The 24483-nt window shown below is 45.5% G+C and overlaps 1 protein-coding gene across 3 annotated transcripts in view; it reads left to right on the top strand.

Moving 5' to 3' along the window:
- The first annotated feature begins 657 nt into the window (after positions 1–657).
- Positions 658–24483, top strand: part of TEX2 (testis expressed 2) — a 100230-nt gene continuing 76404 nt past the window's right edge. For all 3 annotated transcript variants that reach the window (XM_041724599.1, XM_041724597.1, XM_041724598.1), the window contains exon 1: positions 658–789. The gene's annotated coding sequence lies outside the window, so the exon portion shown is untranslated. The remainder of the gene's footprint in view (positions 790–24483) is intronic.

Raw genomic sequence — 24483 nt, 5'->3', positions numbered from 1 at the left:
AGTTAAATTTGAATGTCGTTACTATGATGGACTGGAAATATGCCCCTGAGCATGTGTGGGTCTTGCACCACCTACATTAGATCCATGGGATATTTCCCCAGTCTCATTCCAGTCGTGGGAAATTAGAGACTCAAGTGGGACCTAGGGATCTTCATGCTAAAATCCTCCAGGGTGAGGCTGAGAAATGTGCCTTTTGAAGTGAATTTTTGGACTTGGATGGAATAGATGACGGCTTTCTAAAACCCAAATGTCAGGGACTATGCCCAGCGTGAGACCTCTTGCCTTCTAAGCCTCAGTTTCCCCCTCCGATCGGGGCCGGTTCTGTCTCCGTTTGTTTACCTAGGCTGCAGGACAAGGAAATTAATAAGCGCAAAGAATTGAAGAAACGCAGCAGCCGCCGGGCTGGGGAGAGAAGAGAAGCTCTCGCCCCTCCCCTCCCGACTCTTCCAGGTAACGCCGCCGCCGCCGCCGCCCCTCTCCAGCCCCGTGGGCGGTGGTCCCTTTAACAGACCTGACCAATCGCACGCCCATTTCCGAGGCCGCTCCCCGGCGCGCGGGTAGGGGCTGGATTGGCCGGGCCTGGCGCGCGGCCTGCCCCGCCCCTGCCGCCGTCTGGTTGGTGGCGGGGGCCGCGGGCGCGGGGCGGGTCCGCCGGCGGGGCGGGGCGGCCGGTGCCCGGGGGCGGGCGGGCGGCAGGACAGCGGCCGGAGCCCGAGCCCGAGCCGGAGCCGCGGCGGCCGCGGAGCACGGGCGCCGGCGCAGTACAATGAAGGAGCCAGCGGAGCCGGGGTGAGCGCGACCGGGGCCGGGCAGGAGGCGGCGGAAGGAGCGCCCGCGGAGAAGGCCCGGGCCGGGGGCGGCCCGACCCCGCTGGGTCCCGGCTGCGCGGGGGGCGGCGGCCGTTGGTGCGGCGGGGCGCGGGGCTCGGCCGCCCGGGGCCCCGCCCCGCTGTCACGGCCCGGGGTTGGCGGGGACGCGCACCTGCGACGCCCCCGGGCGAACCCCTCTCTCGGCTGGGCTCGGGTGTGGCGGTTTGGGCTTGACCCCGACGGGAGGCGCCGGCCAGCGGGTCCCCGCAGCCTGCGGTGGCGGGCTCGGGGCTCCGGGCTCACCCCGGGCCCGGGGGGGCAGTCCGCACGCAAACTAAGGCAAAACAGCCTGCGATTTTATGAATGGGGCCCCGGGTTCCTGCCGCCCCCCTCGCCCACGTAGCGAGACGCTTGCAAGTGCAGAACCGCAGCTACTTTTACGGGGACCCATCAGGGGTTGACTGCGCTTAGGTGGTTTTTCTCCAACTGCTGGGAATCGCGGGTGGCCGTGGGGTGGTTTGCGTGTCCTTAGGAGGCGGCAGCGTGCCGACAGCCGGGGGACAGGAAGGTTAACAAGTGACATTGGGCTGAGGCCTAACGCCAGGTGCCGTGCCCGGGAGCGCGGGTGTGACGGTGGAGGCTGTGCTGCCGGCCGCTGGCGAGCGCACCGCGGAGCGCACCGCGGAGCCGGGGACCCGGGGACCCGGGGACCCGGGGACCCGGGGGCCCGGAGCCGGAACGCACAGCCTCCCCGCTTGCACCGTGCACGCCGCCCAGTTGCACGGCGACGCGGGAGGTGGTGCAGGGGAGTCTGCCCCTTTTTGAAAAAAAAAAAAAAAAAAAAAAAAAAAACGGCTTTGGAAAACTTAGCCCCTCAGTGGGTTGACGGTTCCTTAAACCATCGGTTGTTATGGTTACGGGGCATCAAATGTAAGGGCAAAGTCTGTTCCCACCCTCGCTCTTTCTCCAAAGCGACGAAGTACTTTGTCACTACGTTTTACAGACACGGCTCAGGGAGGACGTACTTTTTTAGAGTTGAAGGGAAAGCGTGGGCTCCCCCGAAGGCAGGGGTGGTAATGCCGTATTCCTGTGTGAAGTCCACCACGGACTGTGCTGCTGCTCTGCACAAGAATTGAAAGGGACCAACCAGCCTTCTGCATGTTTCAGTGATTCTCATCAAAGGATTTAAAGGAGTCCTTTGAGGAGCCAGACGTAAGCTGGAAGGAAAACAGTGAGTGACTTTTTTTTATGGAAACCAATGAGGAAAAACCGGAGGAGCCAATGATCCTTGAACTCCAGGTTAGGGGGTATTTGAGGAGTCTGGGTGTGTGGGTTTAAAGCGATGTGTGACACCGTGAAGCTTATCTCATAGGAGGTACTGGAAGAATAAAACAGCCTTTCCATGGGGATCCCTGGGTGGCTTAGTGGTTTAGCACCTGCCTTCAGCCCAAGGTGTCACCCTGGAGTCCCCCGGGATCCGATCGAGTCCCACACCAGGTTCCCTGCATGGAGCCTGCTTCTCCCTCTGCCGTGTCTCTGCCCCCCACTCCCCCCCCCGCCCCGCCGTGTGTCTCTCATGAATAAATAAATAAAATCTTAAAAAAAAAACAAACAGCCTTTCCTATTAACTCATGGTCAACTCTTAATCTATTTTGGTATTTTAGATTCTTCCAAGAATTGGTAATAGGTCTCAACTTATGGAAAACCAGTAAGCCTCCTAAGGTGATGGGTATAGAGTGGGTTTTTTGCCATACACTTTCTGTCTTTCACACGGGCCTCTCCAGGAGTGTTGTTAGTGAAGGCCTCAAGTCAGTGTGTGGAGGGCTCTGGGGGAACTCAGCTTGGCCTGTACATTTATCTCCAGGAAGAGGTGCTGTGCCTGAGAGGAAGGAGATTAACAATCCAATTCAAGTCAGAGGTGGAGGTAATGGAGACAACTGACCAGTAGCCCAGGGGCTGGGACAGAGGGAGGGAAGGGAAGGGAAGTGCAGGAGTTTCCTTTGGCTAAGTTATCTGGAGCTTGGAGGTTTGAAGAGAATAGGATGTCCTCCTGTGGGAGGGTTGGAGATAATCACATATACCAAACGTTTTGTTTGTCAGAGATTATGTTTTTAGAATACTTCTGGAAAAGCAGCAAGAGAGGTTAGGCTTTCAGGTAGAATAAATGTACAGGATGTTTGGGAGTTTTCATCAAAAAGTAATTGCATATAGTGGAAAAATATTCATTCAACTAATTTTTCTTGAGTTGGTAGTGTGCCAGAAACTGCAAGGCACTATGGGTTACGGTGGAAAAAAACAAAATGTATAGAGGGTTTGTTTTCTACCTGCCATAGGGTTTGCCTTCCTTCCAAGTCAAAAGCTCTCTTTTGAGGATGTTCTGAAGTCCTTGAGGAAAGAAAGGAGAGAAATGCACAAAATATTGCTTAATGTAAGAGCAAAACAGAACAATGGGAAATTATTCCCACTGTAAGTTTACTGTTGGTGTCAAACTGAAACTTCAAAGAGTGGTTTTCTGTGTAAGGTTTGGTATAAAACTATCTGTATCCTCATATCTATTGACCAATAATTTTTCATGATGTCAGTTCCTGTTCTTTCTTTCTTTTTTTTTTTTTTAAGATTTTATTTATCTATTCATGATAGAGAGAGAGAGAGAGAGAGAGAGAGAGAGAGGCAGAGACATAGGCAGAGGGAGAAGCAGGCTCCATGCTGGGAGCCCAATGCGGGACTTGATCCCGGGTCTCCAGGATCATGCTGTGGGCAGGTGCTAAACCGCTGAGCCACCCAGAGATCCCCTTTTTCCCTTTCTAATATCAATTTATTTATTCAAAAATTTAGAACTTCATTGAACAAATACCAACCCTGGCCTCTAGGTGCTTCCATTTCATTTTCTTTGCCTGAGTAACCCTCAGCATCTACTTTCCTCTCTCTGATCTTTATTCTCTCCTGAGGGTCCTCTTGGGTGTTACTGAGGTCACAAGGAACATGTGTTCTTTCATTCTGTCCCAAAGCAGAAGGCAGGGAGTATAGAAAAGAGCATCTGTTGAATTTCAACTCTGCTATACACCACTTTCCTTTCTCTCTCTCTCTCTCCTTGGAGATATCTATATCAATATAGGTATAGTTATAAATATAGATAGAGATATCTTCTCCAGTCCTTGAGCAGCCCTCTAAGGGAGATCGATGGTGGTAGCCTCATTTTATGGAAGAGGGAACTGAAGCTCAGAGCAGTTCAGTAACTTGTCTAGAGTGATAAGTTGGTTAGGTGGTGGCGCAAGAATTTCAATCCAGGACTTTCTGATTCCAAAACGTGCTTTTTCCATTGTACTGCATTGCTTCTCTCAGAAGAGGAATGGCATGCTAGCACAGTGCCTTCTTTGGACATATGGAAGGTCTGGTTCAGAGATGTTCAGGGAATTGCCACAGTTAACGTGCTTATTGGTGAATCAAGAATTTGCACCCTGTGTCTCTGCTTGGTACCTTTATGGGTCATTCATGTGGCTGCCAGGAAATCTGAGTTTACTGCTGTGAAAAGGTGACCCAACTTACCAGGGCATATCCCAATGCTTCTGTTGAGCAGCTCTGTGATTATTTTTTCTCTCTGTACCTCAGTTTCTTTATCTGTAAAATGGGACAGTATTCACATTCCAGCAATGCTAAGACAAGTACAGTTTGTCTCATATTAACATATCTAAAGAAAATTATCTTAAAATCTGTGGGTTCTCACAGTTGTAGTTGGCAGAGGTGTCTTTTTTTTTGTACATTCAATGATGGTACGTCTTATAGTAGTGGGGTCCTACGTTAGATGAACTATAGTAGTACATTCTTTATTTTATTTTTTAAGAATATTTTATTTATTTGAGAGAGAGAGAGCATGAGCAGGGTGGGGGCAGAGGGAGCGGGGCAGAGGGAGAGAGAGAGAAGCAGACTCCCTGCTGAGCAGGGAGCCAAACTCAGGACTCCATCCCAGGACCCTGGGATCATGACCTGAGCTAAAGGCAGATGCTTAACTGACTGAGCCACCCAGGCACTCCATAGTACATTCTTTATAGGTAGTCGTGGTGCCTGGCACATAGTGAGCACCCAATATCAGTTGACGGTTCTGAATGACAGGGCTAGGGTTAACTGGTAGGTGGCTCTGGGGTATATCTGGAGAACATCTCATAAGATTTTCCATTTGGAACCTAGGCAGTAATGCATGATCTGTGGGCTGGAGGGACGTTTTCCAGTTCGCCTGGAACTCTGTCCTTTGGCTGACTCTTGTCCCCATGAGAAGCATTAACTTCAGGAGCTAACGAGCCATGGACAGACAGCTCCCTTTGTCCTGCCTATTCATTAAGGTCTTTGTCAACTTTAAATCCCATGTTAAAAATAAATATCATTATAAGAAGCTTGGAAGCCTACACTGATGCGAATAGTCTTACATGTGAATTTTAAAGCACCTCAAGGTTATATACAAGATTCTGTGTTTCCCCTTTCAAAACTCTTTATAATGTTTAATTGCTTTGGGTGAAATGTCATAAGATGCCATTAATCAGAAGGAACCTAGGAGGTCATGAAAGTATAGACATGTTCGACTGGCACTGGATGAGGTAGAGAGAACTCTAGAGTGGGCATCAGAAAGCCTGGTCCCAGTTCTGGAGGGTTTATCTTGTTATTGTGTGTGTTCTTGGGCTCTGGACCCCAGGGTGTTTCTGGGCCTCGAGGGTTTTCCAAAATGAGGACTTGATTTCTCAGTCTCCTCCTCTGACTCCCTCCAACACAGTATCAGAGATTATGTGAGTTTATGAACTAAGGATCTGGGAAATTAAATGGTTGAAAGAAGTTCTTCATTCAGGACTCCCAAAGTCTCACTTGGGTGTTTGTGATCAGGCTTTGTAAAGCAGAAAATGATAGTTAGGTGATAACAATATGAGTATCACTTGTGGAGAATTGTTATATGCTGACGGACACTGTCTCCTTTGCAACTTCACATGGCCTTGTGAGTATGAGAGACCACTGTCAATCTTATTTTAAGATGAAAACTCTGAAGTTCGGAGAAGTAAGTACCTTGGCTGAAGTCACATAGCAAAGATGAAGAGGGCTTCTGTTACTCTCCAGTACGAGCTCTTTGGTTGTTTCAGGTGGACCCTGCCTCATCTTGGAATCCTCTCAAGCCAAGTGCTCTGGAAGTTTTCCAGCAGGATTGCCCCTGCCTTAAGGTCATATATTCCTAGTCTTTTATCAGGTACTGACACCTGTTTAAATTTGAGTTCTTGTTCAGGACATCTGCTGTGTATTGGGAGAACTCTGTTCAACCTAAAGAATAGCCCCTATGGGCGTTGCTGGCAACCTAAGTCCTTGAAAGGCAAGGTTTTTCTTTGGTGAACAGAAGCCACAAGCTGGGTCACTGTGAACATAAGCAGGACTGTTGAGAGCAGAATCCAGTCCTTTAGTGTGGAAGCTGGTGGGATGGGAAACGCGGGTGGTCTTTGAAACAATCAGGTAACCTTTCCCTTTTGGGTTTGCCTGGAATGTTCTAAGGGCTTTTCCCTAGGCAGGTTATAGGAACTCACAAATTGAGTGCCTCCCTGGCTTATCCTAATAGTTGAGAATGGCACAGGGCAAGAGGAGCCCTCTTCAGTGGTAAGCTTACTGGGGATTTGAGATTTAAACCCACCCTTTGGATCCCTCCTGCAGTCACCTTTCAGAGTCACAATATGCATTTTTTTTTTTTTTTTAGTTTCATTTCTTTGTTGTTTCTTTCTTACAGCTGACATAAGCTGGCCTGTTTCCTTACTTAATTTTAAATCCTTTTTTACATCTAATGTTGTCTTTAAAAAAAAAATGTTGTCTTTTAAGCAGTGTTCCTAAAGATGGTTATATTTATCATTCAGGGCTTGAAATAGAGAATTTAAAAATCTTTCCATTGAAAGAACTGCTTGAACAATGATTATTAGTCATTCAATAAATATTTGAGCATCTACTGGAGCCAACCGTTGTGCCTGTTGTTGGAAATCCATTGGGGAGCAAAATAGATGTGGTCCCTGCTGGCACATAGCACATTATCTAGTCCAGACAATAAACAAGTCAAGAGATGTATGCATTGTGTGTATATATTCCATTGTGATAAGTGTGAAGGCTTCTTCCTCTGAAAGGGAAGAACAGGGCACTGAGAAGGAAGAAGGAGAGGGAGCCAGCCACTGGGAGTGTCCAGAAAAGCATTTCTAGAGGGAGCAGCGTGTAGAAAGTGTGACGTGGGAAGGAAATGGGGGGAAGGGGAGACACAGGGAGAACCATGCAAGGCTGGCCTTAGGAGCCAGGCAGTACTTCAGGGGACATGGGCTTTCTTAGGCTCCTGGTGCCTCGATTTCCCACTTTTGAGTGGGAAATGAGCTGACATCTGGGAAGTCTTGAGAGCAGTGCCAGGCATGTACAGGAAAGGCTGGGGGTAAAGGTTTGCTGATTTCTCACGCAGTGGGGAACTTAATGTGGAGTGGATGGGCCTCTGTTCTTGGTCAGCATTTTCTGTCCTTTCATGTGTAAAGTAACCACGGGGCTGAAGAGGAGACGAAGACGGCTAATATGCACAGCTACTGGATGCATTCTAGGGTAGCTTGGTGTTGGACAGTCTGTGATGCACTAACCATGGAGCACCTGTGCCTGGGGAACACTCAGCTTCATTTGCTGTGGGGGCCATGCTCAACTGGAAGCCTTGTTCCTCACCTTCCTGCAGTTGTCTGCTTTGGTGTTTCATATGGGAGGTAGATTTTTAGCCTTTCTTTTTCCTTCCTTCCTTCCTTCCTTCCTTCCTTCCTTCCTTCCTTCCTTCCTTCCTTCCTCTTTCTTCCTTTCTTTCTTTTGACAATTAGTCTTTTTTTTTTAAAAGACGTTTATTTATTTGAGAGGGAGAGCGTGAGTGCATGAGCAGGGTAAGGGACAGAGTGAGAAGCAGACTTCCCACTGAGCAGGGAGCCTGATGCATTTCAAGTCTGGGTCAAGGGCATGGAAAATCCTTCTTTCACAGGATGAATCTGAATCCCCTGGACAGCTCCAAGGATGGATTCCCATTGACTCTTTTCCCCCTTACCCTCTTTCTGGATTAATCTACTCTTAAAAACTGTTAGATTCCTTCAGTGAACCCAAACTGTAAAGAGCATTTCTCAATTTTCCCCTTGTTTTCTACCATGCTTGCATTCATTCATTCATCACCCAGCATTTAAGGAGCTTGCACAATGGGTCAGATAGTGTGCTAGGTACTGAGTATATAGTGGTGAGCAAAATTGACAAGGTCCTTGTCCTCCTGGCGGAAGGAGAAAAGCAAATATGTCGTAAGAAGTAGCGAGAAGTGCTACAGAGGATGAGAGCAAACCGAGTAAGGTGAGAGATGGAGCTGTTTCCTGATGAAGGAGCAGGTGGTTCAGTTTCTGAAAGGCCTAGCTCCCTTCCTCCTGGGAACAGAAAGGTGCCTGGAATATCATAAACCAAGAGGAGAGGCACAGGCCCAGCTGAGGGAGAAGGCAGGAGGGGCTAGATCATACAGCACTTTGCAGAACATGGGTCTTATTCCATGAGCAGCAAGAAGCTCTCATTATGTTTTGAGCAAGGATGTGGCATGCTCCTATTAGGATTTTTTTTTAATTTTTAAATTATTTTAAACAAGATTTTATTTATTTGAGACGGGGAGAGAGTGAGACTAAGAGTGTAAGAGCAGGGGAAGGGAGAAGCAGACTCCCTGCTGACAGGGGAGCTGGACTCTGGGCTCAATCCCAGGATGGAGAGATTGTGACCTGAGCCACCCAGGTGCCCCTAATTTATAAATTGTTTTTAAAAGTAAGCTCTGCACCCAGTATGGGGCTTGAATGCAAGACCCTGAGATCAAGGGTAGTATGCTCTGCTGACTGAGCCAGCCAGGTGCCCCCATACTAGGAGTTTTTAAAACCACCCCCACTACAGTGGGGTGAATAGATGGAAGTCCTGTGGAGAGAGCCATGAGGGGGCTGCTGCTATCTTCCAAGCAAAAAGGTGGTCTTTTGGGTCAGAGTGGTGGCAGCAAAATTGGAGAGAAAAGAGACCATTCAGGAGAGGTTTAAAAAATAAAATCACAGCACTTGTAAAGGACTAGGTAAGGGCCAGCTTGCATTTGCAGTGAAAAGAAATGTAAATTACTTCTGGCAGAAAACATTGGCTGTGCATACTCTGCAACTCACTGGTATTACACTTCCCTTGGCACCTATTTTTCAGAATTTCTAGATAAATTTAAAGCTGTTCTCCATATTTGCCCTTAAATCTATTCTTGAAAACTGTCATCCACTTTTGAAACCTATTCATCAAGCATCTACTATGTGCTGGGAATAAATAGGTGACCAAGGAAGCTCAGGCCCTCAGCCTGTCTCTGCATCCTCCAGGCTGGGGGTTGCCCTACGTCCTGCTACCTTCATATGGGCCATGTTGCAAGGGCAGCCCTCTTGTCTGGATGGGCTTCCTATCCAAGCTTCAGGAGGCATCATTCTTGCCGAGTATGTCATCAGTATGTCATCGGTATCACGGGGCTCCAAATTGAGGCTTCAAGGTTAGCGTCTTCCATACACAGCCCACAGTCAGGGATGTAGTAGTCTTCCTCTCTATCTAGAAGGTAGAGACTATGCCCTGTTTATATTTGTGTCCTCTCCCTCTCATACTCCCTGACCACCCCCCCACCCCCAAACGAGAGTGTTCTGCCCTTGGAGGTATTCAGCAGGTGTTTGTTAATGGTCCCTAATGGTACTACTCAAAAATAACGCTAGACGGGCCCTAAAAAGGGCTCTGGGCAGCAGTAGGAGGGGAAGAATCTTCCTGATGCTGGGAGACTCCCAGTTGGAGAGAACAGAGAACGGAAGCAGCTATGTTTATACCTGACCCTGCAGGTGGGCAGATTTGCCCTCTCCTTGAGGCCAGCTTCCAATAAGAGGAGAAATCCACCTCCTCAGATCACCTGTTACGTGGGAGGAAATCATAGGAGACACCTGGATCTTCACCAGGACTTTGAAGTTCTAAACAGGAAATGGTCTTGAGGCAGAGATAGCGGTTAAATTTCTTCTACAACCTTGGTGGTTGTGATTCTGAGAGAGAAAACTGATGTGGGATGTCATTAGCTGGTTTCCTAGGTAACTCTTTTTTTCTTTTGTTTTGTTCTGGAAGAATGGATTGGATCGCTAGACCAGAGACAGGGTATTTATTAAAGACAAGAGTGCTGTGTTTTCCAGGAGCCTTGCATGTCTGGTTGGGAAGGCTTTAAGCTGAATATTAAGGGGATAGAAGAGAAAAGTATAAAAAAAAAGATAAAGTATACAGGAAATTTGCAGAACCAGATAACACAGAGACCTGTGTGACTCAGCAGCAGTGTGGTGCCCAGAAACTCTCAAGTGGACATTAGCACCAAAGCTGCTTGAGAACAGCGTGGAGGGAAGGGGTCAGGTATCTATCTGTAAACTCATGCCTGAGGGTGAGCGCCTAGTGCCTCCAGGCTCTGGAAACCTTAACAGCACAGCCAGGTAAATATGATCTGCTGGTAGGCCTGATTGGAATAGAGCAAAGTAGTATGGGCACACCTGGCCCCAAAGAAAGTCCCAGGAGAGACTCCCTTTTTGTGCCTTGACCACAGAGGGCTGGTGGCAAGCATTCCAGTTATGACAGAAAGAGCTGATATGTAATTGTAGGCTGGCCTGCCACACCGAGGTGGCAATGATTTTGTTCCATAGATCTTAAAAGAGGCCTTCGACAAATGTAGTAGATCATGAAAATGTTTGTAGGTGAATTTTATTAGAAGTGGACCATGCAGTAAATTTTAATACTATTTTGCTGGTGTTTTTTTTTTTTTTTACCTCTGAGAGCAGGTAGAGGGAAGTTTGTGTGTGTGTGTGTGTTGGGGTGGGGTGCTGTTTGGACCTAATGATGACAAATAAGGAAAAGCCAGTTGACAGTGTGGGTAGGGTAAAGCCATCCAGAGGGCAAGGGAGCCTGTGACCACAGCCCAGAAATAAGCGCAGAGCTCAGGTTTAGGCAGGCTGGCTCCACAGCCCCTGCCTTTGGAGCATCTCCTACCTTATACTATTGTTTCCTTTGATACTAACTGCTCCTCACATAAGCTGAACAGGAGCCATCTTCATGTCCTCAAATCCAGATCCTTTTGGAAAAGACCTTTTGAGTATCGGGCGATAGCAATGACTGATTTGGTTTGGCTCCTCCTCGGTCTCCCATCTGCCTCATCACCCTAAGAGTTAAGAGTAGAAATTGCAGTACCTGTCCTAGAAGTCTGAAGGGAGTTATCCTCAGGGAGAGTTGAGCTGCTTGCCCTGGCTAAGTTCAGAGGCAAGATCGAAGTGGAAAATAAGTCAGAGTAGTAGAAAACCCATGGGAAAGGAGTTGCCTTTGTTTTAATTTCCCAGGGTAGGCTAATGTCTGTGGGGATGTGATGAGTGGTATTCGATCCTGATGGGGTAGGTTAATAGTAAAGCAAGAACATTAATTTTTTTAAGGCTTAAAACTCCCAACAGAAATGACTATTGATCATACTCTGAGCCAGAGACTAAACTCATTTGGTCAGCCCAGCTTTTGTCTTAAGGCTTGACTGCGATCGAGAGGGGTGTTGGCAGACGTGTAACAGCCTGAAGCAAATTTTATTTCATGAGGTCTGATTTGTGGTTCAAAAATCTTATGAAAAGAAAAAACATATCTTGAGTTTCTGAATTAAGTGAGAGTTGCTTTGGCAGCAAATGTAAGCAAGAATTTTCTGGGGCGGATGGTCAAGAGGTCCTTCCAACTATATGAATGGTATAGTGCCAGAGTGTTAATCTCAAAAAATAAAATGTTAAACATGTTTTTCAAAAAGAAAAAAATATATATGACCCACAGCTTAGAAGTAGTCTTCCAGGAATTACAGATGTAGCTACTTCTAAATCCTAACTGTACTGTGGCCTAAGAATTTTAGCCATTTTGTGTTATCTGGCAGAGTTGACCCATTAGCTGCGATTTCCTCTTCCAGAAATACCCTCCTGTTTATCCTGGGCTCCTCGCACAGCGCTACAACAGGGTACGGTGGCCTCTCGCCCGGCACAGCAGAGTGAGAGAGCACTGTTGGTAAATGTTCAGTGAGATGGGTACTTTATAGCAAGCTAAGGAAAAAAGTGTGATTTTTTTTTTTTTTTGCCATAGTTTTCTATTTGAGGAATTCATATGGGTGCCCAAATTGGTGTTTAAAGGGGAAATGAGAGGTTTTTGCCACCTTTAAGCAGGGTCGTTACCTGGTTCAGCTCTGTCAGTTCATGTGTCTGCTCGTTGTTGTAGGGTGCATATCCACATCTCTCATTGGGGTGATGCTATTGTGTAGGAAGGGAGTGACCCTGCCAGACAAGCAGGAAGCCCTGAAACGAGCTTTGGAACTGCATGTCTAACCAGCCTAATGATTTCAAGCCAAAATCTTTGGGGCTTGAGAAAGGAGTCCTCAAATGGGTTATCCCCACATGGAGTTAATATGGGCTGGTTATCCAGTGATCCCTTGAGCATTCAGCAGATGACACTGCTCCCAAGACAGTGGCTGTGCTTGGAGACTGTCATGGGGGCAGGTCCAGACTCTCGCTTGCAGTTCAAGTCAGTCTTCCGTAACTCTCTTAAGAGTCTCTTGAAAGTCTTCGTCCACTTTGTCATTCTTTTTAAGGAAGGTCTCGAAGAATCTTAAAGCAAGTATTTGCGTAGCATTAAACACGATAAATTCTTAATTAAAGAATGGCTAATTAGATTTTTTTCTTCCTGATTAATAGCTAGCTTATACGTTAGTCTGCCAGTTTTTCTTTTTTATCTTCAGGAAGCATTTAAGTATGTTTTGGAATATTCGCTTTTCAATTTTTTAGTTGGTTGTAGAGTGTCTAGAAAGGAGCCATCTATTTTCCTGTAAGGTTTTGGCTCTGTGAAGCTTTGGGAGACATTGTTTTCTTGGGGCAGGACTTCACCTTGCTCTCTCTCTTCTCTCCTGCCCAGACTTCTAAGAGACCACACACTCACTATCCAAAGGGTATACATCAAAACTCTCTACCTCTTACTCAGAACAGTGTAATGAGTTCTTTAAATCAGGGTTTTTAACCTTGGGAAGGGGAAGGCAACAGTCTTGTATCTTCTTGCAAATTGAAGGTGAAATCTTGCGGGTATTTGTGTATCTGTGTTTGGTGGTGGGTGTGTTACTTAGGTTCATCAGGCTTTCAAGCAGCTGTTGAAGGAGAAAAGGAAGAACTCCAGCTCTGAAGTTTCTGTACCTCTCAGCTAGTAAGCAATAAAGCCAGCTTTTTAGAACAGGGGGACATATTAACAGTAGGGAAGAACCTAGAGTACAGACTGCAGGTTCCTGACTGGTAGCTCCATGCACACAGGCCTGGCTTCTACCATCATACCTGGCTACCCCTGGGTCCCGAGATCCTCTTTCCTCCCTGCTGGGCCCTCTCCTCTCTTCAAATCCTTGAGGTATCCTTTATTGAGAGAGCACTGGATAAACTTGTCCTACAAGCCAGGTACCACGTGCCAGGATATTTTGTCTTTGGTTTCTTTAGTAATTTTATTTTGACCAAAGCCCTAGCTGCTCCTTAACTTCTCGTAAGCCTCTCCTCTCATTTTTCTTGTGCTTCTTCCTTGTATCACCTTCTCTTACTCCCATTCTATCTCCCCCCTCCCTTTTTTCCCCTTAACGTATTCTGAGTTAGTCTGTTCCCTGTCATTGGCTTTTCTTTTTAGGTCTGGTAATTTTTGTCTGCAGCCAGAGAGGGGGCCCAGAGTTAGAGAACGGAGAGGCTGGTCCTCCCAGCTCTGTGGTTCTGGACAGTGGATCCTGCCCCTCCCTGGGATGCCTTGGGGTCTCGGCTCCCCCTCTTCCATCCCAGAGGTCCAGCCATCTGCTCTGGTGGCCTCCACCTGGCCAGGAACACACACACAATTGCTGTCACAGGCTCTGGCCTTTCCTTGTGGACCTCATATGTATCCTCTGATTGGTGAGCTCTGTTCATAAAAGTATGATTCCATTTTATATGCTTTATTTCAGTGTTGCCAGAGGCAGAAAAGACAAAAGCTACTGCTTTCAGAAAGACTGTTCTTGCAGGGGCAGGCCACTATAGAAGAGAGCTTTGGTGACAAATGTGCAAACAGCAGAAATTTAAATTACAGAAGATGATCATTTTCTGCCTTGGGTAGTTTAAGCTTCTTTCCCTCTCTGAATTTCTCCCCCAGTGCTCTGGGGGAGGTGGGGGCAATGGTCTGGCCCTGAATGGATTTGGGAGGAAAGTCTCCTTCTCTTGCTGCTTTTGAGGATTCATTAGCCCCTTGGCAGCACTCACCTTCACATGGAGGCAGGCATGTGATCCAGGAAGCTCTGCTTAGGAAACCAGATCTCTTAATTGATAGAGCCATCTCATGAGCTAGTGATGCAAGCTGTTGGTAATTACAAAAAACCTACCATGAAATTCATCTAAAATTAATGAAGAGTCAGCACTGTGGATTTTAAATACAGAGGAAGTTATGGCACCAGCTCTCAGTTATCTGAGTAGATTACTTCTTGCTGGTCTATTTAAGCCTTTAGCTGGCTTCCCTTTGCACCCCATTGTGCCCGTGGGCTCCCTTCCCACTCCGCTCTGCTTGGTTCACATTCCTCCCACATGGACCCATTTTAATGGGAAGCTAACAAAAAATGCCATGTATTCCCAAGTCAATTGTTTGGCATTATCCATTCCACTTTTCTCTTCTGTGAACACAGAGAAGCAAAAGGTCCGATGTATTTAAAAGAAAACAATAAAAATGTATGGAGAATGAACACTTGTGAGTGAAAACCAGCTAGATGAATAGAACATGTCTGCTTTTCCTGACATTGATTTTTTCTTTTTTTAGAGGAGCATTCATTGTTCAATGTTTCATTTTGTGTGTATGTCAACATTTGAAGGTCTCTAGATCAGTGCGTACATAGATTGAGATAAATGGCTGAGGTATTTTGCAGCTAAAATTTTTATTGCTTTGGTGATACACTTTATAGGTATATCATCCCTTGATTTAATAGAAAGGATCTCTGGTCTGTATGTGCTTCTATTTGACTTGAAAAACAACTAACTTCCATTTAAACAGATTTCAGTTAGGACAATGGTTTTGAGACATCTCAATTGTACTGTTTTTAGACTCTTAAGACAGAATTGTCAAATTATAACAAATAGTGTTAGAAATTATTTTGCAATTGCCTCAGCAGATTGTAATTTCTCCTTCTGTACATCTAGTTCTGGAAATAATAGTGTAAAGATACTTTTTTACAAAACTGATTATTTTCCAAATACAGTGGTACCTTTTGGTTTAGGAGAAATGATAAAGATTGTGGTCCAGGAGACAGAGAACAGGTTTTTTTTTTTTTTTTTTAGCTTCTCTTTTATTATACCTTTGGCCACATTTTTGAAGAGAGACCAAGAATTGTCGTATGTGTGAAAGCATATTGGTAACTGGGTAGAGTTGAAATGAAGGTGAGATTTTCAGAGTAACAAGGTCACTTTCTTATGTGGCTTGGAGAAACAAAGGATGTGCGATCACAGCAGGTTTAGCAGCTGGGGTTGGTGGAAGTGGAGAGTCCATGTAATCTGAAGAATATTTAAATTGGTATGATATTTAAATTTCCAAGGTAGGAAAAACTTCTAGAGAACAATGGTTTGTTAAAACCAAAGTAGGAAATAAATTTTTAAAAACAGGAGGGGGAAAGTGCATATATGCATCTTATAGGATGTTGAAAAAAAAATTTAGGTACCTAGGACCTAAGTTTGAGGGATTTTGAGGGAGCCAGAGGACAGCAGGAACAGTGCCTTAAGGATTACATTTGATATAGAAGCACTCAAAGAAAAAAACTTGCCTAGGAGGAAAGTTTCTGTAGAGATGTGCCCTGCATTTTGAGTGATGTATGAAGCACTGCAGACTCAACATTAATTTTGATCTTTCTTACGAAGCTGGATAAAATAATGTGTTTCTGAGGAAAAAATAGTAGTTATCATGAAGTGTCAAAGCCCTGCAGTGGAAAAGGCCAACACTGGAGAGTCCAAAACAAATTCAGGAATCAACATCCTAAGTGCAGACCTCTTGCTCCCTTTACCATCTTGACTACTTACCTTATCATGTGGTCCAGTGGGTTCTTTTTGGGCACCCCAGAAATGCAAGGGATCCATACCCATAAAACAAGTGTTGCAGCTAGTACTTTGGCTTCTTAATATTTTTCCTGAGAAAAAGTGTTTGATCTGCAACAGTTCCCAACTGGGTGGAAACCTTGCTTACCAGATGTGGCTCTTAGAAAATTTGGGTTCCGAAAATAATGGATAATTCTGCCACCCCTTGAAAGAGTGTTTTTTTTTTTTTTTTAAGATTTTATTCCTTTATTCATGAGAGACACAGAGAGAGAGAGAGAGACAGGGACACCGGCAGAGGGAGAAGCCACAGAGAGAGAGAGAGAGAGACAGGACACCGGCAGAGGGAGAAGCAGGCTCCATGCAGGGAGCCCAAGGTGGGACTCGATCCCTGGTCTCCAGGATCACGCCCTGGGCTGAAGGTGGCGCTAAACCGCTGAGCCACCCAGGGATCCCCAGGAGTGGTGTTTTAACTTTTGGAATATACACCCCTGTGAACCTCTGAACACTATGTGCCGTCTCCCTAGGAAACCACACATGTACACATAGGTCAAATTTTGCACGTAGGATTTTAAGAACCCCGATGTAAAATAATAAGATGCAAGGTTCATTGAAGAGCGTTCGGGAGGAGTTTACTGCTGGTACAGATGCCATTTTTCATTGGGAGGGTAGAAGCACTCGCTTGGGAGTGTACTTTGTGGGTTGTTGGACAGTAAGATTTCGCAGGGCTGGAACATGCCGCCAGGACTATTTTGAGAGAGTTGTACAATCTGAGTAGTACTTCCAGAAGGTGCAACTAACTCCTCGCTCCCCTCAAGAGCTGGGCCCAGTGTTTGCTGTCAGAGGCTTTTTGGAGAAGGTCTTTGTAAGTGCCAGCCATCATTTATTATATGTATATGACAAAGCAATAGCAACTCTGCATTTATTTACCTCGTTACTCATATGGTTTTCCCCTTAGAGTAAAAAGACTGATGCGGCCTTTGACCAAGTGCGTTTTAAGAACCTAAAATAATTTGTTAAATAAATTGCTTGTTATATAAGTTATAAAGGAGGCATTGCATGTTTTCCTATGCACATGATTTCAGAACTCTCCCATTTGAGAATATATATTTTTAAGAAAGTACCTCATAAAAACTGCATGTATTGGATTTGTGTCTTGCTTTCAGAGCCTCTGCTCCACTTTCCAGTGGGCCTGGTGTGTGAGACAAGCTGGGAGTGGGGTGGCTCTGGTCCAAAGGCAGGCCCAGGAACCATAGATGTGTAGACTTTGGAGTCCTGTTGGTGGCAACAGCTCTGTGATTTCCACTTCTGAATCCCTGGTAGATAGTGACTTGCAGAGGAGCTTTTATTTATGCCTCAGGATCTGTAGGGCACTTGGGTGGCTTAGTCGGTTAAGCATCTGACTTTGACTCAGGGCATGATCTTGGGGTCCTAGGATTGAGCCCTATGTCGGGTTCCCATTCAGTAGGGAGTCTGCTTGTCGCTTTCCCTCCCCTCTGTGCCTCTCCCACTTCTGTGTGCACAAGCACGCACTCTCTCATATAAATAAATAAATAATCTTTAAAAGAAAAAAAAAAGAGCTAAGAAGTCACCACCACCCAGCAACATTCCCCTCTTATCATGAAGGATCCTTTTCTTTTCTTTTTTCTTTTTTTTTTTTTTTTAAAGAATTTATTTATTTATGCATAAGAGAGAGAGGCAGAGACCCATGCAGAGGGAAAAGCAGGCTCCATGCAGGAAGCCTGACACGAGACTTGATCCCAGGACCCCAGGATCACACCCTGGGCTAAAGGCAGCGCTAAACCCCTGAGCCACCAGGGCTGCCCGAAGGATCCTTTTCTTTTGACAGCAGCTGGCTTGGAATTTTGGTTTCCTGGAAGAAATACATTTTCCCATCAGAAACAATATTATACACAGTAGCTCTTTGGAAAGGAGAGAGCATGCTTACAGCCTGCATTAGGAAAGGCTTGTGTTCCTGCAAAGGATAGTATCCAATAGAGATGATCTGGGTATGAAGTTAGATCTCACTTTCTCCTAGCAAGTAGTACATATGTTACATTCTGGAGCTAAAGTCTGATGCCCAGTTGCTAAAAATCTTCTGGACTGTAAATAACATATTTATTTTCTACCCCATATGGAATTTTCTGAAAAGGACATAAACAGGTTACTTAGGTATTAAGTGCAGTGTTCTTTCTGTCATTCAGCCAATAAATATTTAAGTGCCTGCTCTGTAGAGCATATATTCTGTGGGCTGAGAGGTAACAAGTAGGTAGACAGGTAACACAAGGTCAGGTGGTAATATGTTCTTAAAAATAAAAGGGGATGGGGAGGTTGTGCTTTTAGGATAGGTGGTCAGGAAGGTCTTTCTGAAGAGACCTTAGAGCTGAGGCCTCCCATTGTTTTTACTACAAGGTTTGGGGAGTAACCATTGTCTTTGGGGCCATAGGATTCAGTGAGGCTTCTTTGCAGAGATTTTGCCAGATTAATTTGAAGGACCTTTTGAGGAGTTGAGACTTTGGTATCAGTGACCTTTTGAGAGAGTGACTGGCTTTATTCTGGTTGGTACCCTCTTTTTCTTACTGTCAGTTTTCCTGTATCACAAACAGGAGGAGAGAGAGTTGCCTCTGGCTGGTGTCCTGGTGGCTCAAAGCCACCCGAGCGTCCCCCAGCTCATGGGTTGGCTTGGAGCTTGACTACTGAACCTCACTTTCTGGTGTTATGCATGCCCAGCGGTCTTTAAAATGCACGAACTGACCCTTCACTTGTCGCTCCACAAGGTTTGACAACCTGAATGCTTTCCCTGAGAAGGGTCCCTGTATCTAGAGGCCAGCTAACTGGAGCTGGCCCCGAGTCCCAGACACAGGGGTCCGGGTATAGGCTGAAGGGTTACAGCTGTTGGCCTAAGGCTTTTTTCTTTTCCTCCTGAGTGTCATTTTTAAGCACTGAATCACAAAATTATAAAACAACCTTTTAGGAAATAGTATATATTTCTGCCAGTGATGCTGCCACTGTCCAAAGCCTATTTCCACACCTGGGGCCTGTTAATCAGCCCCATGGTTGCTCCCTATGCTCAGTAGCTGCAGGATACATTAATAACACATATTTGCATAGGACTGCGCTGGACAGACCCAGGGCCGTACTTCTGTCCTTAATCCTCACAATATCCTGTTTTTGCTGCCCCTTTGCTGACCAGGAAACTAACTATACCTGTCAAGGAAGGAAGGGCACTAGTCATCCGAGGAGAAGCCTGTATAAGGGCTTGTACAGAACTTCTTTCATCCCCACACAGATGCTGCAAGGTAGACTTTATTTTTCCCATTTGGTAGATGAAAAAACTGAAGCTCAAAAAGGTGATGTCACTAGTCTGAGGTCACACAGCTGGTGAAGGGCAGAGCTGGGATTTGCTCCCTGTCTGAGTTGGAAAAGCATGCTCTTACTACCTTGCCAGGGCTCGCCTCACCTGCCTCAGGCCACCTGTCCCTTGCTCCCTTCTTCCCTTTGTAACTCCTGCTCTGCCCTCCTCTTCAGAGTCACCTCAGCCACTTTGCCTGGTACGTGAGCTGGCGGCCTACCTGAGTGTCAGGGCGGGGTGGGCGGTACCAGATTGAGCTGTGCTTCCGAGATCCCTGCAGGGCTGATAGACTTTAAACACTTGTTGACAACTTTATACACACACATACACACATACATGTGTATACGTATACTTACATACGTATCTGTGTGTGGAGATCTGGAGGAAAATTATATCACTAGCGTATCAGTCATGTTATATTTCTAAACATTTTGTAATCCATGTAATACTAGTCTGTCTTTTCCTCATTTATTATGATTTCATTTGCATATTGCCCCATTTCTATATAATGAACGTACTTATTTTTTTCTAAAGATTTATTTATTTGAGAGAGAGAGAGCAAGCACGAGCAGGAGGAAGGGCGGAAGAAGAAGCAGACTCCTCGCTGAGCAGGGAGCCCAACACAGGACACCATTCCAGGACTCTGGGATCATGATCTGAGCCGAAGGCAGACACCCAACTGATTGAGCCACCTAGGCGCCCCCATACTTGCTATTTGTAAGGACTATGTAATATTTCCTGTTAACACACTTAGGATCCTTGGTTGACTCTTTGAGTTGTTAAGCTTTGTGGCCTGGCAAGGAATGTACCTGATAGCATTTCTTCTTCAGGAGAAAAAGTTCTGAGTTTGGCTTAAGAATAAGTGGTTTTTACAGAATTGTTCTGTAAGCTAGAGGCAGTTTATTCACCATAGTTTCAGTGGTTTTTGACTGGAAGCATGTAGTAGGCATTTGATGAAAAACAAATATTTGTTTTTTTTCCAGATTGGAGTTTACATTTGGACCCCACTGTTATAGGCAATCATATAGCTTATAAAAAGCACGTAGGTCAAAGAAAGCTTTTTGGGTGCGATTTACATGTCTAACCAGGCAAAACCCTTTTCAGAAGCTAAAGTAGGATTGAATTGACAAAACTTTTTAAAAATTAAGGTTATCTTGAGGCTAAGGATGAATTTGACAGGTAATCATAGGAAATACCTTCTGAAATAAACATCCCAATGTTCGACCTCTACAGCAGAGGATTGGCGTCAAGGAAATAGCTGGTGCTTCCTTTTTCTGGTGGTGTTGGACATCACTAAAGGGAGTGCCCAGATTGTTTGCTTTGCATTTCTGCCCTTACTAGCAATGATGCCATAGGCAAGTCTCTCAACTTCTCTGTCTCCCATTCCTCATTCGGAATGAAAACGCACTTCCTGCCTCTTAGGGCCAGAAGATGAAATGAAGAGTGTCTTGATGTATCTGGGACTTAAATCTTGAATCAGAGTTTGTTCTCCGTAACTCAGAACTTCAAAAGAGTTAGTGCATGCCAAGTGAGCTGTCTGGGTGATGCCAAGATTCCCCCCCACCCTGCTCCTCATTTTAGGAAACAGTTATTTTTCCTGCTCCAGTTTGAAGTTTCTTGTTTGCTGCCTGGTTTAATTTAGGGTCCCAAAAGTTGCGTTGTGTGTGTGTGTGTGTGTGTGTGTGTGTGTATAGAATAATAGATGACATTAAATTTCTCTTGAAAGATGTTCCAAAAAGTTGAACTCAGGCGGACATTTCTGAAATGGTTTTATGACACATGTTACTCACACAGTATTGTCCAGGCCACTGTCACCTCTCACCTAGAATGTTATGAGAGCATAACTGACCATTCTGAGTCTCCTCTTGTGCCTTTCCAATCTGCTTCACACTGCATCCGGTGAGCTTTTCAGAATGTAGATCTGATCACCTCCATACTGCCTCTGGACCATGTACAATAACCCTTTGGTTGTTCCTCATTGCTCTTGGGATAAAAACCCATTCCTCAGTGCGGCCTCCAAAGTCCTACATGGCCTGGTTCCTGCCTGTCTTTCCAGTCTCATGCTGTGTACACTGTACCCACATTCAAGGGTCCTCCTCTGGATTCCTCTGTTTGGCTTTGCTCCTGCTTCAGGTCCCTTGCTCATGCCATTCTCCCTTGTGTACTGCCCACACTACTATCCTAGCCAACTCTGACTCATCCTTCAAATGTCAGCTCAATTCCAACTTGCTCCAGGGACCCTTCCTTGACTGAACCCCAAACTCATCGGGTCTCCCTACTGGCTGTGCTCTCTTGGCACCCTTCATGTTCCTTCACAGCTTTTGCATTGATTATTTGATGTCCCCCCCCCCACCCCCTTATCCGTCTCTAAGCCCCCTAAGGGCCATTCCAGTACTCTGTTGCTTTGTGCATTGGTAAGGCCGGATATGAATAGCAAGTACTAAATGCTAAAACGTGTCTCTGTTTTCAGAGCTTAAATTCCACATGTCCAGCTAGAAAAAAGGTTTGGCTGAAATTAAAATGTTCATGCAAACAGACCTGTACCGTGCATAAATTGTAAAATCAGGAGCCTTAGATCTACGATCAACTCCAAATGTTTGTTTTTTATACATAGTAAATTGAGAGGAACACCAGTTTGTCCTTAGGTGTTGTTTTTGAAGTCTCGTTCTGTATCTTAGTACGTTGAGACACGTAGAGGAGCATTTTGTGGAGTGGTTTACATAGGGGAAATCTGTGGTAGCAACCGCCAGAGATGGCTAGTATAAAAGGGAAGACAGAGAAATCAATAAAATCACCAGGTAAATCAATAACATGGGTGGAACATTTGCTGCAAACAGCAGCCTCATCTGATGTAGCCTCTCACTGGCTCAGTGAAGTCCCAGCTAATTGTGACCAACTTCCCTAAGATGGAAATCTGTTCCCATAGCACACAAAAAAGGATGTGCAGTATTTTTAGGGCTTTCTTAAGATTTTTAGTATATGCAATAGAACATTTACTTATATACAGCAATGAAGTAGGGGGGTGGGTAGGACAAGTAGTGCTGAGGGCTGATATGAGCCTACTGATTTCTTTTTGCTGTAGACTGTGGTTTACCGTACTATAAGAAAGTCTTCCCAATGTGGAACATATTTCCTTATTAGCTGGATGATTATCCTAAGCCAGCTTTGAGGGGCCTATAACAATAGAGAAAATAAAGTATTTTATAGCCTGTTCTGTGAATTACTGGGACTTTTTGAAAAGTACTTTTCATTGCTTTCCTGAGTTGTCTTTAGACTCAGGGTCCCCCGTGGAATTGAGGCTCCTGCTGGACAGTGTGAAGGTCTGTCTGTCAGCATTTGGCTTGGCGTGCAGCCAGTGCTCAGTAAATGTTGAATGAATGGATAGAAGTCTTTCTTGAAGCACAGAGCGCCTGTAGAGAGCCTTTGTTGACCAGGGATTGATTTTTGTCCTTGGAAATACCTGAATGAGGCAGTTAGTGGAGGAGTGTAGAGGAAGGCCTTGGAGTGTGAGCCCTAGCTCTGCTAGTCAGTGGTTTTGTTGCCTGGATAAGTTGTGCAAACCACTCATCCTTTTTCCTCACGTGTGAAACGGAATCATAATAGTACTTACCTTGCCAAGTCATGAGCTTAAATATGAGATCTTGTTGGGAAGGCCCTGAGGCCTGGCCTATGTAAAAGTTAATTATCAGTTCAGAATCCTTCTGATACATCCTTTCAAGTCCAGATTGTGTCTGACTTGGATCTGTATGGGCCCCGGCCCTCCTTTCGTCCGAGAAAAAATTGCTGCAGCTTTAAGTGACTGGGCTATGTGCTACCCGGTACATAGCTAATGTTCTTTACCTTGGAAATTTAAATGGCTGTCACAAAGTTTTTGGAGGGGAAAAAACCTCTTGTGTCTTCTGAAGATGACCATGATACATCTTTATATAGAATAACTGCCAAACAGGTTCTTCTGAGAACAATAATATTCCTTTGGTATACTTTACTCCATCCTGTCCATAAGGAGAGAGCATTGTGGTTACTTATAACATTGCTATGCTGTCAGTGCCTGAACTTCAGTTTATGAAGTGCTGTCCCATTTATTCTTTGTCCTAGCAGTTTGAGGTGTGGGTTTTCATCATCATGACCCTCATTTGACAGATCACAAAATGCAGTCCCAGCGAGGTTGCTCCCAAGCTGGTGCTCTTCCCAGTTAGCCTCAGCTGTCCAGGGCTACACTTCTGGGTGTTGAGTTATCTCTATGGGGTTTTATGGTATCCTGATTACACATGGACAGCCAGAAAATTTTGCTCCTGTTTTGGCATTTTGCTTTGGCAGAGACTACTCTCTGAGGACCCACATGAGCTGGAAGACAAAACCCAATGACATACTCAGCACTAATCATCTGGAAAGGGCAAGGGAAATAAACAAAGGGCAGGATGCTGCTGTTAGGCAGTTGGCTGGACCTGTGAATAGAAGAACATCAAGATCAAAACTTTATAGTGTTTGCTTCTTTGAAACATCAAATGGAGCCCCTGTCTGGTTTATAGTACCTCCAGAATTAGATGAGGCAGTTTGGTTCCAAGAGGTGTACTCGTATTTCTGGTTATGAAATGCTCCTTGTGCTTATTTTCTCTGATCTGCCAAGAAGCACCTTTTTCTCTTGTTACTTTGAGCATCCAAGAGCTTATTTCACTTGCCCTTCATTTCTGCCTTCTGTCCTGTTTTGGTCCTTGAGATGGTAATGAAACAGGCCTTCAGGAATGGGCAGCTGTGGAGGCCTTGGCTGGGGTCAACTCTACCTAGGGTCTGGGGAGGGGAGTGGCTCAGACCAGCCCCAGGAGATGAGGCTGAAACTCAAGGGACAAACAGCACAGTCAAGTGTATCAAAGATCAAGAGCAAAACTTAGGGGTGCCTGGGTGGCTCGTGGCTAAGCTTAGGTCCTTTGGCTTAGGTCGTGATCCTGGGGTCCTGGGATTGAGTCCTGCATCAGGCTCCCTGCAGGGAGCCTGCCTATGTCTCTGCCTCTGTGTGTGTGTGTGTGTCTCATGAATACATAAATAAAATCCTTAAAAAAAAAAAAAAAAGCAAAACTCAGTCCAGTTGTGTCATGTGCCCATGGAAGCAGTGGCCCACCTCTGGTTCTTCATTTGAAATACCTGAAGTAGTTCACTGATTAGCCTTGATGGAGATAGGCCTGCCCCC

Source organism: Vulpes lagopus, chromosome 12 (assembly GCF_018345385.1).
Source record: "Vulpes lagopus strain Blue_001 chromosome 12, ASM1834538v1, whole genome shotgun sequence".
NCBI classification, from domain to species: domain Eukaryota; kingdom Metazoa; phylum Chordata; class Mammalia; order Carnivora; family Canidae; genus Vulpes; species Vulpes lagopus.
The sequence above is the reverse complement of the archived record's forward strand: the minus strand, read 5'-3'. Positions and strand labels throughout refer to the sequence as shown.